The sequence below is a fragment of the Scyliorhinus torazame genome, chromosome 1 (genome assembly GCF_047496885.1).
Source record: "Scyliorhinus torazame isolate Kashiwa2021f chromosome 1, sScyTor2.1, whole genome shotgun sequence".
In the NCBI taxonomy this organism is placed as follows: Eukaryota; Metazoa; Chordata; class Chondrichthyes; order Carcharhiniformes; family Scyliorhinidae; genus Scyliorhinus; species Scyliorhinus torazame.
Window position 1 is genome coordinate 280,481,530 of NC_092707.1, and position 14,438 is coordinate 280,495,967.

The 14,438-nt window shown below is 49.5% G+C and overlaps 1 protein-coding gene across 2 annotated transcripts in view; it reads right to left on the reverse strand.

Annotated features, from left to right (window-relative positions):
* The window catches only part of kif16ba (kinesin family member 16Ba), a 251,726-nt gene that overhangs the window by 105,816 nt on the left and 131,472 nt on the right, over nucleotides 1-14,438 (reverse strand). The window lies entirely within an intron of this gene.

Consider the following 14,438-nt stretch of genomic DNA (forward strand, 5'->3'; position numbering starts at 1 on the left):
GAGTCGCAGATCTGTCAACAATTTCTGTCACTATTATTGCTTCAGTTAAATAGATATAATTATCTATCTAATGATCTGCTGTCTCATTTAAGAATCCAACCCAGGGGCACAATTCATGAAGCTTGTAACAAGGACAAAGAGTCCATTATGGACTCGCATATGAGCTTTGCGGACATGTCTTCAGCCATGTTGCAAGTAAAATACAAGCTTATTCTTTTGCAATGGAATTTGATCCTTCCATCAGCACTAATACACTAAAGGCAAAATGTGCAATTCAGTTACCAAATTACTGCAAACTTCAGACGGTGATGTCAACAGACCATTAATATCACTAAATCACACAGCAACTTTACAGCAAAGATTGTAGCTTATGTTGCTGCCAGGTAAGCAGGCACCATTCTCAGTCTATTTGTTTAATTTCTAGATACAGAAATGGGCACAAGTTAATTCCCAAGCTTGTTTTAAAATTTAGGTTAATACTTTTAGAAACCCTAATACAATGAAAATATTTAATTAATTCATCGTAAACATGTTTCGCATGATAAATATCAGAATATGGAATTCATTACACATACAGGTACATGCCTCCACTTTGCCTTTCCAAAACAAGAATTCCTGAATCAGTTCAGGACCCGGAGCTGAATACTCAGGACTCCGAATTGGAAATTAAATGAATGTTTCAGGTTTATTCTTCTTTTAAAAACAAATGTTATATTTTTAATCTCTCTCTTTTTATTTTGCTACCTCTTAAATATTCAAGTGATACTCAACGCTCAAAAACAAAAGCAGTAAGTCAACCTTGATTTTCAGATATCTCAGTTCAATATTTGACCGTAAGGGAATTCAAAATTTCCCTTCGTCTTTGTTGAAAGAAAATACTCAATGCTGCCAGCTTGTGCCACAAATCTTCCAACTAAGCTATTAACCTGGTGAACCACTGGAATTTAAGAAGTTTATGACAAATGCCGTAGAAATGTCTTGCTGGAAGATGTTAAAGTAGAAATTGCGATTAATGCACTGGCCTTCAATTTTAAAAGCAATTTTCATTTTTCTCGTTGTGCTGAATCAGAGACCTAAAACCTCACTTTAATTGCATCTATCTGCTGCAACTACATCTCTAACTTTTCCCAGTTCTGAATGAAAGGCCAGGACTTGAAATGTTAACTCTGCTTTTCTCTCTACACAGATGCTACCTTCGTCGCTGAGTTTTATTCCAGCATCTTTTGTTTTTATTGCAAATTTCCAGCATCCGCAGTATTCTGTGGCGGGATTTTCAGGCCATTCCTGCTGGTGGGATCTTCCGTTCCTGCTGACAGCGACCCTCACCGCGGGTTCCCAAGCAGTGGAGGGTGCGAACAACGGGAAATCGCATTGATACTGATGGGACTGGAAGATCCCGCAGCTTGCCAATGGCGGGCCGCCTCTGCAAAACAAGCCATGGAGGGGGACAGAAAATATAATGTTGTCATTCACTGAATTACAGAATAATATCGGGCAGAAGAGACCCTTCGGCCCATCGAGTCTGCACCAACACTTGAAAGACACCAGAAGTGCCTACTTTTTTAAAAATATAAATTTAAAGTGCCCAATTCATTTTTTTCAAATTAAGGGGCAATTTAGTGTGGCCAATCCACCTACCCTGCACATCTTTGGGTTGTGGGGGTGAGACCCATGCAGACACGAGGAGAATGGGCAAACTCCACACGAACAGTGACCTGGGGCCGGGATCGAACCCGGGTGCTTCGTGCTGTCAGGCAGCAATGCTAGCCACTGTGCCGTCATCAGACCTGCCTCCTGAATCCCATTTGCGAGCACTTGGCTCATTGCCTTGAATGTTATGATGTGCCAAGTGCTCATCCAGGTACTTCTTAAAGGATGCGAGGCAACCCACCTCTACCACCCTCCCTGGCAGTGAGTTCCAGACCATCACCACTCTCTGGGTAAAAAGGTTTCCCCTCAAATCCCATCCACCCTGTCCATGCCCTTCATAATCTTGTACACCTCGATCAGGTTGCCCCTTAGTCTTGTCTGCTCCAGCGAAAACAACCCAATTGTATCCCACCTCTCTCCATAACTTAAATGTTCCATCTCGAGCAACATCCTGGTGAATGGCCCCTGCAACCCCCCCCCCCCAAGATGTGCAATCACATCCTTACTATAATGTGCCGACCATAATTGCACACAATATTCCAGCTGTAGCCTCACCAAAATTCTATGCAACGCTAACATGACCTTCCTGCTTTTGTAATCTTTGCCTCGATTGATAAAGGCAAGTGACCCATATGACTTTTGCACCACCCTATTAACCTGCCCTTCTGCCTTCAGAGATCTATGGACAAACATACCAAGATCCCTTTGGTCCTCGGAACTTCCCAGTGTCAGACCTTTCATCAAATACTTCCTTGTCAAATTACTCCTTTCAAAGTGTATCACCTCACACTTTTCAGGGTTAAATTCCATATGCCACTTTTCTGCCCATTTGACCATCCTGTCTATATCTTCTTGTAAGCCAAGACACTCAACCTCACTATTAACCACCCGGCCAATCTTTATGTCATCCGCACACTTACTGATCCGACCCCCCACATAGTCACCCATGTCATTTACATAAATGACAAACAATAGGGGACCCAGCAGAGATCCCTGTGTTACCCAATGAACCATGGTTTCCAGTCACTAGAACAGCCCTCTGTCATTACACCCCATCTCCTACAGGTAAGCCAATTTTTAATCCACCTTATCAAGTTACCCTGTATCCCATGTGCATTTACTTTCTTTATAAGCTCCCATGTGGGACTTCGTCAAAACTTTGCTGAAATCCATGTAAACTAAATCAACTGCACTACCCTCATCTACACACTGGTTACATGCTCAAAAAATTCAATCAAATTTGTTAGGCATGACCTCCCTCTGACAAAGTCATGCTGACTATTCCTGATCAAACCGTGCCTCTCCAAGTGGAGATAGATTCTCCCCTCCAGAATTTCCTCCAATAGTTTGCCTACTACTGATGTGAGACTCACTGATCTGTAGTTCCCTGGCTTATCTCTCCAACCTTTCTTAAATAGTGGGACCAAATTAGCTGTTAACCAGTACTCTGGCACCTTTCCTGTGACCAGAGAGGAATTAAATTTGTATCAGAGCCCCTGCAATCTCCTCTCTCATTTCCCACAGCATCCTGGGGCACAATTCATCCAGACCTGGAGACTTATCTACTTTTAAGCCTGCCAACACCTCCAATACCTTGTCACTCCCTGTGACAATTTGTTCAAGAACCTCGCAGTCTCTCTCTCGGAGTACCATGCCTACCTCATCCCTCTCTTGGGTGAAGACAGATGTGAAGTATTCGTTCAATATCCTATCCAATGTCCTCTGGCTCCACCCACAGATTTCCCACTTGGTCCCGAATCTTTCCCTGGTTATCCTCTTCCCATTGATATACTTACAGAATATCTTGGGATTTTCTCTACTTTTGCCAGCCAGAGTTTTCTCATATCCCCTCTTTACTCCATCCTGCACTTTCTGTATTCCACTAATGCCTCCGTGGATTTTCTCTCTTTGTACTTGCTAAAAGCCTCTTGGACCCTCTATATATTGAGCTAAAAAGTTCTCCTGTATACATCTTAAGAACTCAACTTCATCTAAGCCCTTAACACAATGACTATCGCAATTAACGTTGGGAAAGTTAAAATCACGTAATATAATTACCCTTTTATTATTTATCTGCGAATTGTGCACATATTTGCTCCTCAATTTCCCGCTGACTATCTGGGAGTCTATAATAAACACCTAGTAATGTGGCTGTCCCTTTTTTATTCCTAAGCTCTACCCACAAAGCTTAATTTGATGCTCCCTCTAAGATATCATCGCCCTTATTGCCCCTTCATTATAGATGGCTCCTTGTAGTCGCGAAAGCACAGATCACTGTGTTGGGCTCGGTATGCTGGTTACAGACAAACATACGAATTAGGAGCAGGAGCAAGCTGTCATTACCCATAAAGAATAAAACAAATGTAAATATTTAAAAATTACACTTTTGGTAAAATTTAAACACATTTGAATAATTTAGATGACATTGTTTCAGATTCCTACTTACTGTAACACCTTCTAATTATTATACAATTGGTTCAAAGCATGCTTAAAATTATTTAGCATTGGAATTATTGGGCACTGTTCTTCCACTGCTGAGCTATTGGTTTAAATTCAGTTTTGAAGTTTGGGATGGCAGCCTCGTCTGTCCAGTGGTTGTAAGAGCCCTATATGAAATACGTTTGATCAGCATCAATACAGTTCACACCAGGAATGAGCTCACAACAGAAAACGTCCTTCAATTCTTCATTGTAATTTCTTCAGATGGACCACAAGGAAAACTTTAAAGTGTATTTGACATACAGAATGTTCCTCAGAAGCTGTGGTTGTGGCAGGTTTGTGCGGCTGCAGGCAAGGTTGTGCTGCATTTTCCTGTGCTACACCTGACCTTGCCATGTTTGTTTCTGACATTTAGTATTTGAAAGAGGAAGTGTTCCATGCCCCTGCACCAACATTCTTCACTTCAATGAGCAAAAAAAATTACAAGGTTTTGCAACGTTTCAACCCAAAGATTCTCTACCCCAAAGATCTGTGGCAGAGCTTGATAGATTGTTCAGGCACTAGGGGATATGGGAATATTGCAGGAAGGTAGAGTTGAGGTAGAAGATTAGTTACAATCTTGTTGAATGGGCCAAATGGTCTATTTCACCTCCTATTTTTATGTCTTTATGGGGGATCTAGGACTTTTGCCAGGTGATCCACAAAGCAGAAATATATATATATATATATATTATATATATATATATATATATATTTTTTTTTTTAAAACAATTTTATTGAGGTATTTTAGGCATATAGAAAAAGTGACATTATACAGTACAAAAAAAAAGTCAAGACACAAACTAAACATAGTACAAACCATGGCTCTGTTCACGCACGGACCTGCCTCAATATCCCTCTACTCTACTCTACCCTTGCCCCCCCCCGCCCCCTGCTGACACTTACTCCTCTGTGAAGAAGTCAATAAATGGCTGCCACCTTCGGGCGAACCCTAGTAGCGAACCTCTCAAAGCGAACATGACTTTCTCTAGGCCAAGAAAGCTCGCCATGTCCGATAGCCATACCTCAGCCCTTGGGGGCTTTGAGTCCCCTCCATGCTAACAGTATTCGTCGCCGGGCTACCAGGGAAGCAAAGGACAGAGCGTCGGCCTCTCTCTCTTCCTGGACTCCCGGATCCTCCGAAACCCCAAAGATTGCCACCTCAGGGCTCATTACCACCCCAGTTTTCAACACCCGGGACATGACATCTGCGAATCCCTGCCAGTACTCCCCGAGCTTAGGGCACGACCAGAACATGTGTACATGGTTATCTGGCCCACCGGCGCATCTAGCACACTTGTCCTCCAGCCCGAAGAATTTGCTCATCCGGGCCACCGTCATGGGGGCCAGGGCACGACCTTAAACTGGATCAGGCTGAGCCTGGCGCACTTTGCTGTCGTGTTTACTCTGCTCAGGGCTTCTGCCCAGACACCGTCCTCCATCTCCCCCCTGAGCTCCTCTTCCCACTTAAGCTTCAGGTCCTCGATCTGTGTATCCTCAGCTCCCATTAGCTCCGTGTAGTCATCTGAGACTCTACCCTCTCCCACCTCTCCCCAAGAAACTACCCTGTCCTGCCTCCCCTTCGGCGGGAGGCATGGGAAGGACGGCACCAGTCTGCGTACAAAATCCCACACCTGAAAGTATCTCAAGTCGTTCCCTCTCGCCAGCCCAAATTTCTCCTCCAGCGCCCTTATGCTTGGAAAGTTCCCTTCCAGGAACAGATCCCCTATCCTCACAATCCCCGCCCTCCTCCTCAGTCGATACCCCCCGTCCATGCTCCCTGGGCCAAATCGGTGGTTGCCGCAGGTTGGGCTCCACACCGATGCTCTTACCTCCCCTACATGCCTCCTTCACTGGCCCCAGATCCAAAGAGCCGCCACCACTATCGGGCTGGTGGAGTACCGTGCCGGCGGAAGCGGCAGAGGCGCCGTGACCAGGGCTGCTAAGCTAGTGCCCCTGCACGAAGCAGCCTCCATCCGCTCCCAAACCTACCCTGCACCCACCATCCATTCCCTTATCATCGTTATGTTGGCCGCCCAGTAATAGTTGCTGATGTTCGGCAACGCCAGCCCCACTTCTCCTCTGTTCCTTTCAAGCATCACCCTCTTCACCCGCGGGGTTTCCCTGCCCATACAAATCCCAAAATAATTTTATTCAGCCTCTTAAAGAAGGACCGCTGGATAAAGATGGGGAAACACTGGAAAACAAACAAGAACCGCGGGAGAATCGTCATCTTAACAGTCTGCACCCTCCCCGCCAATGACAGCGGGAGCGCATCCCACCTCCGGACCTCCTCCCTCACTCGTTCCACCAGTCGGGACAGGTTGAGCTTATGCAACTTGCTCCAGTACCGTGCCACCTGAATCCCCTAATATCAGAAACTCTCCCACAGTAGCCTGAATGGCAACCCCTTCAGCCTACTCTCCTGCCCCCTCGACTGAATTATAAACAACTCGCTCTTAGCCATGTTCAGTTTGTATCCGGAGAACCGGCCAAATTCCCTTAGGGTTGTCATAATACCGTCCATCCCCACCATTGGGTCTGATACATATAACAGCAGATCATCTGTGTATAACGAAACTCTATGTTCCACTCCCCCCCGGACCAGCCCTTTCCAGCCCCGAGAAGCTCTCAGTGCAATTGCCAGCGGCTCTATGGCAGGCGCAAACAGCAGTGGGGAGAGAGGACAGCCCTGTCTTGTCCACGGTGCAGTCTAAAGTAGCCCAATGTCGTCCTGTTCGTCCTTACACTCGCCTCCAGGGCCTGATACAATAGCCTAACCCAGTTGATGAACCCCGCCCCGAACCCGAACCGTCCTAGTACCTCCCACAGATAATCCCACTCGACCCGGTCAAAAGCCTTTTCAGCATCCATGGCTACCACTATCTCTACCTCCCTACTCTCCGGGGGCATCATAATCACATTGAGCAGCCTTCTTTGGTTGGGCACCAGCTGCCTCCCCTTTACAAACCCGGTTTGGTCCTCCATAATTACATCCGGGACACAGTCCTCAATTCTGGTCGCCAGAATCTTGCCCAGTAACTTGGCGTCTATGTTGATCAAAGAGATCAGCCTGTATGACCCACAAGCCTCCAGGTCCTTATCCCGTTTCAGAATAAGCGAGATGGTGGCCTGCGACATCGTCGGGAGTAAACTCTCTCTGTCTCGTGCCTCGTTAAAGACCCTGACCAGCACCGGCCCCACTATCCCGGCAATTTTTTTGTAAAACTCCATCGGATACACAGCCGGCCCCGGGGCTTTACCCGACTGCATGGCCTTCAGGCCCCACAATACCTCTTTGATCCTGACCAGGGCCCCCAGTCCGTCCACCAACCCCCTTCCCACTCTTGGGAAGGTCAGTCTGTCCAGGAATCGCCCCATCTCCCCCGGGTGGTTCCGAAGTGGACAGCTTCCTATAAAAGTCCCTAAAGACCTTGTTCAGCCCTGCCGGGTCACCCACTAGATTACCTTCCCCATCCAATACCCTCCCTATTTCCCTAGCCGCTTCCCTCTTCCTTAGTTGTTGCACAACCATTCTACTGGCCTTCTCCCCATGCTCATAAATCGTGCCTTTTAGCTTTCTAAGCTGCTCTACAGCCTTGCCTGTAGTCAGCACCCCAAATTCAGCCTGCAGCCTCTGTCGTTTCCTGAGTAACTCTGGCCTCAGGGATTCCGCGTAACTCCTGTCCGTCCGTAGAATTTCCTTGATCAGTCGGTCCGTCTCTGCCCTATCTGTCCTGTCCCTGTACGCCCGGATTGAAATCAGTTCCCTCTCAACACTGTCTTCAGTGCCTCCCAGAGCACCGCTGCCGAGACTTCTCCAGTATCGTTCACCTGCAAGTAATTCTGCATGCATTTCCTCAGCATCTCACACACCGCCTCGTCTGCGAGTAGTCCAACTTCCAGCCTCCATGGTGGGCGCTGAAAGCTGTCCTTACAAAACTGCAGGTCTACCCAGTGCGGTGCATGGTCCGATATGGCAATTGCCCAAAATTCTGCCCCCACCATTCCGTCCAGCAGGTCCCTACTCACAACAAAGTAGTCAATTTTGGAATACACCTTGTGGACGTGGGGGTACGGGAACTTCCTCGCCGTCGGCCAGCTAAATCTCCACGGATCTTCTCCCCCCGTTTGCCCCATGAACCCTCTCAGTTCCTTTGCCATCGCTGGCAACCTGCCCGTTCTTGAACATGACCGGTCCAGGCTCGGGTCCAGGACTGTATTAAAATCCCAGCCCATGATCAGCTTATGCGAGTCCAAGTCGGGGATCTTCCATAGCATCCTCCTAATAAAATCCACATCGTCCCAATTAGGGATATTCACACTGACCAGGACTAGTCTCACCCCTTCGAGCTTACCCCTAACCAGAACAAACCTGCCACCCCCATCCACGACTGTGCCCTCCGCCTCAAATTGTACCCTTTTATAAATCAGGATCGCAACCCCCCTCGTCTTAGAATCAAGCCCCGAATGAAAGACCTGACTGACCCAGCCCTTCCTTAACCTAAGCTGGTCTGCCACTTTCAGGTGCGTCTCCTGCAGCAAGACTATGTCCGCCTTCAGAACCCGCAGATGCGCAAACACACGCGCCCTCTTCACTGGCCCGTTTAACTCTCTAACATTCCAGGTGATCAGCCTGGTTGGGGGGCACTTCACTCCCCCGCTTTGGATCAGCCATCCCCTTTCCTTGGCCAGCGCTTCAGCCATGTGTCGCGCTTCATCTGGCCCGCCTCCTGGCCAGCTCCACCCATGACCTCCTCACTGTTGCCATGCCCAGTTTCCTACCCAGTCAGCAGAACGACCCCCCCCCCCCCCCCAGCAACACCATCCTATCACCTAACTCTTGCTCTAATCTAACTATATGCACACACCACACCTCGGCTACCGTTGACTAGCCGCACTCAGCTAGCCTGGGCCTCCCAGCCTCGGCGCCAGCACATCTCCCACCCATTGTTCCCAGTCACCCATCCCCCGACCCATCCATACCACTTCCCCAGATCAGCCCTACTTAAGCAAACACTCTATACCAGTCATAAACAACCCCCACAATAGCACAATTTAAGTTAAACAAGGAAAAAGAGATAAGAAATAACAGGCACTCTCAGTCCTTCCCATACAGACACAGAAAAAGATTGCACAAAGTTCCCCTGAAGCATCCATTTTAACCCAATCCCTTTTTAAAAAAAATACATTTTTATTCTCTTTTTTCACATTTTCTCCCGAATTTACACCCACCAACAATAAACAATAACCAGCAACAGATATGTCAATCCCCATAACAATAACACCCCGAATATGGCCTCCCGGGGACCCGGGTCCAGTTTCACACGCACCGCCTTGGAAATTACCCTAAAAACCTCCTTCCAGTACTCCCCTAGCTTTGGACAGGACCAAAACATATGAACGTGATTACGTGATTAGCGGTGCCCCCCCGCAACGCTCACACACATGTCCCACCAACCCCCAAACATCAGCCCGCATGATTACATAAACAAATGACAAAAAGGAATCAGGGATTACCCATAGTCACCCTTTAGATACACAGCCCACCTCCCCCCCCAACTAATCTTCGATGTTATCCAGTTCTTGAAAGTGCATAATAAATAGTGCCCAATACTTGTAGAACCCCTCCGAGCTTTCCCTTAGTTCGAACTTAACCTTCTCAAGGGTCAAGTATTCCAACAGGTCCCCCCGCCATGCCAGGGCACAGGGTGGAGAGGCTGCTCTCCATCCCAGCAGGATCCACCTTCGGGCGATCAACGAGGCGAAGGCTATGATATCTGCCTCCGCTCCCGTTTCCAACCGCGGCTGGTCCAACACCCCAAATATGGCCTCCCGGGGACCCGGGTCCAGTTTCACGCGCACCACCTTGGAAATTACCCTAAAAACCTCCTTCCAGTACTCCCCTAGCTTTGGACAGGACCAAAACACATGAACGTGATTAGCGCCCCCCCCCCCCCCCCACCCCCTCGCAACGCGCTCACACATCTTCTACTCCTTCAAAAAATCGGCTCATTCTTGCCCTCATGAGGTGCGCTCTATATACCACCTTCAGCTGTATCAGCCCCAACCTCACACGAGGCGGAGGCATTCACTCTCCGGAGCACCTCACACCAGACCCCTTCCTCCATAATCTCTCCAAACTCTTCCTCCCACTTTGCTTTGATCCCTTCCAGTGGTGCCTTATCCTCTTCCAAAATAGCTCCGTACACCGCTGACACTGCCCCCTTCTCTAGTCCCCTTGTCGTCAGCACCTCCTCCAGCAATGTGGAGGCCGGTTCCTCTGGGAAGCTCTGTATCTCCTTCCTGGCAAAATCCCGAACCTGCATGTATCTAAACAGTTCTCCCTGCTCCAGCCCATACTTCGTTTCCAGCTCCCTCAAAAACCAACCCCGAAGAAACAAATATTTTAGTGTCTTAATCCCCTTCTCTTCCCATTTCCGAAAACTTCCATCCCACCTCCCTGGCCCAAATCTGTGGTTCCCCTGAATCGGCATTTCCCTTGACCCTGCCCCCAACCCGAAGTGTTGGCGAAACTGCCTCCAGATTTTCAATGAAGCTGTTATTACCGGACTCTCTGAATATTTCCCCGGAGCTATCGGGAGCGGCGCTGTTGCTCGTGCTTTCAGCCCCGACCCCCTGCACAAACTCACCTCCATTCTGACCCACTGGGAATCAACCCCTCTGACCCAGCTCCGCACCTTCTCCACATTCTGCGCCCAGTAGGACATCAGGTTCGGGAGACCCAAACCCCCTGGCTGCCTTCCCCTCTGTAGCAGCACCTTTCTCACTCTGGCCACCTTCCCTCCCCATATGAACGAGGTAATCCTTCCCTCAATCTCCCTGAAAAAAGACTTTGGCAGGAAAATAAACAGAAATAAACCGAGTACTCCCGTTCCCTTGGGTGCAGGAACCTCCAAGGGTCCACCCCACCCATTTCCACCATTAGCCCAGCCAGCGCCTTCGCCCCTCCGATGGGACCAGTGAGCGCGGCCGTGATCTGTCCAACCTTGGCTCCTGCACCAAGTTCCAGTCCCCCCACACAATCAGCTCATGTGTGTCCAAGTCGGGAATGGCCCCAAACACCTTCCTCGCGAATCCTACATTGTCCCAATTGGGACCTTATATACTTAACAGCACCACTAATCTCCCCTCCAGTGCCCCTGCCACAATCACATATCTACCCCCCTGATCTGCCACCACCTTCTCCATCTGGAAGCGTACCCTTTTGCTGACCAACACCACTACCCCTCGAGCCCTTCCATCAAATCCGGAGTGAAACACTTGGCTAACCCAGCCCTTTTTAAGTCTCACATGGTCCTTCACCCTCAAGTGAGTCTCCTGCAGCATTGCTACATCTGCTTTCAAACTTTTAAGATGCGCAAGCACCCTTGACCTCTTGACCGGACCTCCTAGCCCACTCACGTTCCACGTGACTATTCTTACTGGGGGTCTCTCACCCCCCCACCTTTCTTATCCACCATCATCATACCACCGGGCCCTGCCCCATAAGCCTGACCCGCCCCTGTCCATTGTTAACATCGAACCCCTTCCCCCCCCCCCCTCCCAAGAACACCCCTACATTTCCCCCTTAAACAACATCCCCCAACATCCATCCCTCCCCCCTCCTCTCGTTCGCCTCGTAGGCCCATTGAAGCCTGCTATCCAGGCTCCAACGTCCGCAGCCCTCCTCTTACTTCACCCCCGTTCACTAGCTGACTTTAGTTAGCTAGCGCGAGTGGCTCCCCCCCTGCTAAGACATATCTCCCCCTTCCGCCCAGTCCCAGAGAAAGAAACAACAAAACAAACCCAACAATCCAACCCCTACAATTCACTAACATAACATTTAACCGTCGCAACTCAGAACGCCAATCAACCCACCATCAACTTAAACTCTGTAACAACGCAAAGAGAAGTAAATTACAATACAAATCTGTAAAAAGAAAGTTGTAACATTTATACATTTTGCAGCTGCTCAAACACAGTCCAGTCTCTATTCCAGTTCCGCTCTTCACGTCTGTCCCAAGCCTTCTGCCCTCACGAACGCCTCAGCCGCCTCCGCTGTCTCAAAATAAAAGTCTTTGGCGTTATACGTTACCTTCACCTTCGCCGGGTACACCATACCAAATCACACCCCCTTCTTGTACAATGCCGCCTTCACTCGCCCAAACGCCGCTCGTATTTTTGCCAACTCCACCGTCAAGTCTTGGTAGATCCGAACCGCAGTACCATCCCACAGCACCTCACGCTTCTGCTTCGCCCAGCTTAATACCTTCTCCTTCATGCAAAACTTATGGAAGCAGATAATTACTGCCCTTGGCAGCTTGTTCACTTTGGGCTTCGGCCTTAATGACCGATGAGCTCGGTCTAGCTTGTACCGGGAGGGTTTTTAAAAAAGATATATGTATTTATTAAAGTTTTTTAACACAATTTTTCACCCTTACAAACAATAAACCCCCCCCCCCCCCCTAACAAAATAGCAAGAAATCGCACATAGCAAGATATATACATGGTAAAACGATATGTTACATAGCTTTGTACACTGTCTCTCTCCCGTACGTGCCAGTTTCCCAGGTCCGTCATGTGTTCTCTTGCTCAACCACCCCCCAGGCAAACGCTGCTGCTGCTGACCGACCTTCCTCTAATGCTCCGCGAGAGAGTCTAGGAACAGTTGCCACTGCCTGTAGAACCCCTGCGCAGACCCTCTCAAGGCAAACTTTATCCTCTCCAGCTTAATGAACCCAGCCATGTCGTTTATCCAGGCCTCCACGCTGGGGGGCTTCACCTCCTTCCACATTAGCAAGATCCTTCGCCGGGCTACTAGGGACGCAAAGGCCAGAATGCCGGCCTCTTTCGCCTCCTGCACTCCCGGCTCATCCACTACTCCAAATATTGCTAGACCCCAGCTAGGCTTGACCCGGACTTTCACCACCTGAGATATTGCTCCCGCCACTCCTCTCCAGAACCCCTCCAGTGCCGGGCATGACCAAAACATACGGACATGGTTTGCCGGGCTCCCTGAGCACCTTCCACATCTGTCCTCTATCCCAAAGAACCTACTCAACCTCGCCCCCGTCAAGTGCGCTCTGTGAACCACCTTAAATTGTATCAGGCTGAGCCTGGCACACGAGGGGGAGGAATTAACCCTACCGAGGGGATCAGCTCATAACCCCTCCTCAATTTCCTCCCCCAGCTCCTCCTCCCATTTACCCTTCAGCTACTCTACCAGTGCTTCCCCCTCTTCTTTCATCTCCTGGTGTATTTCCGATACCTTGCCCTCCCCGAGCCATACACCCGAGATCACCCTATCTTGAATTTCCTGTGCCGGGAGCAACGGGAACTCCCTCACATGGCGCCTCACAAACGCCCTCACCTGCATATATCTAAAAGCATTTCCCGGGGGTATCTCAAACTTCTCCTCTAGTGCCCCTAGGCTCGCAAACGTCCCATCAATGAACAGGTCCCCCATTCTTCTAATCCCCGCTCGATGCCAGCTCTGAAATCCCCCGTCCATCCTCCCCGGGACAAACCGGTGGTTACTCTTGATTGGGGACCATACCGAGGCTCCCGTTGCACCCCTGTGCCGTCTCCACTGGCCCCAGATCCTTAGCGTTGCCGCCACCACTGGGCTCGTGGTATACTTTGACGGTGAGAGCGGCAGTGGTGCCGTCACCAGCGCCCCCAGGCTCGTTCCTTTACAGGACGCCATCTCCACCCTCTTCCATGCCGCCCCCTCTCCCTCCATCACTCACTTGCGGATCATCGCCACATTTGCTGCCCTGTAGTAGCTCCCTAGGTTCGGCAGCGCCAACCCTCCTCGGTCCCTACTGCGTTCCAGAAACCCTCTCCTTACCCTCGGGGTCCTATTCGCCCACACAAACCCCATAATACTCCTGCATACTCTCTTAAAAAAGGCCTTGGTGATCACGATGGGAAGGCACTGAAACACAAAAAGAAACCTCGGAAGGACCACCATTTTGACCGACTGCACTCTACCCGTTAGCGAGAGCGGTAACATGTCCCATCTTTTGAAGTCCTCCTCCATCTGCTCCACCAACCTTGTCAGATTCAGTTTATGTAGGGCCCCCCAACTCCTGGCTATCTGGATCCCCAGGTGCCGAAAGCTCCCCTCCGCCCTCCTCAGCGGTAGATCGCCTATCCCCCTTTCTTGGTCCCCTGCCTGTACTACAAAGAGCTCACTCTTCCCTACATTGAGCTTATAGCCCGAAAAATCCCCAAACTCCCTTAGAGTCTGCATGACCTCCACCATCCCCTCCACTGGATCCGCCACATACAGCAACAGGTCATCC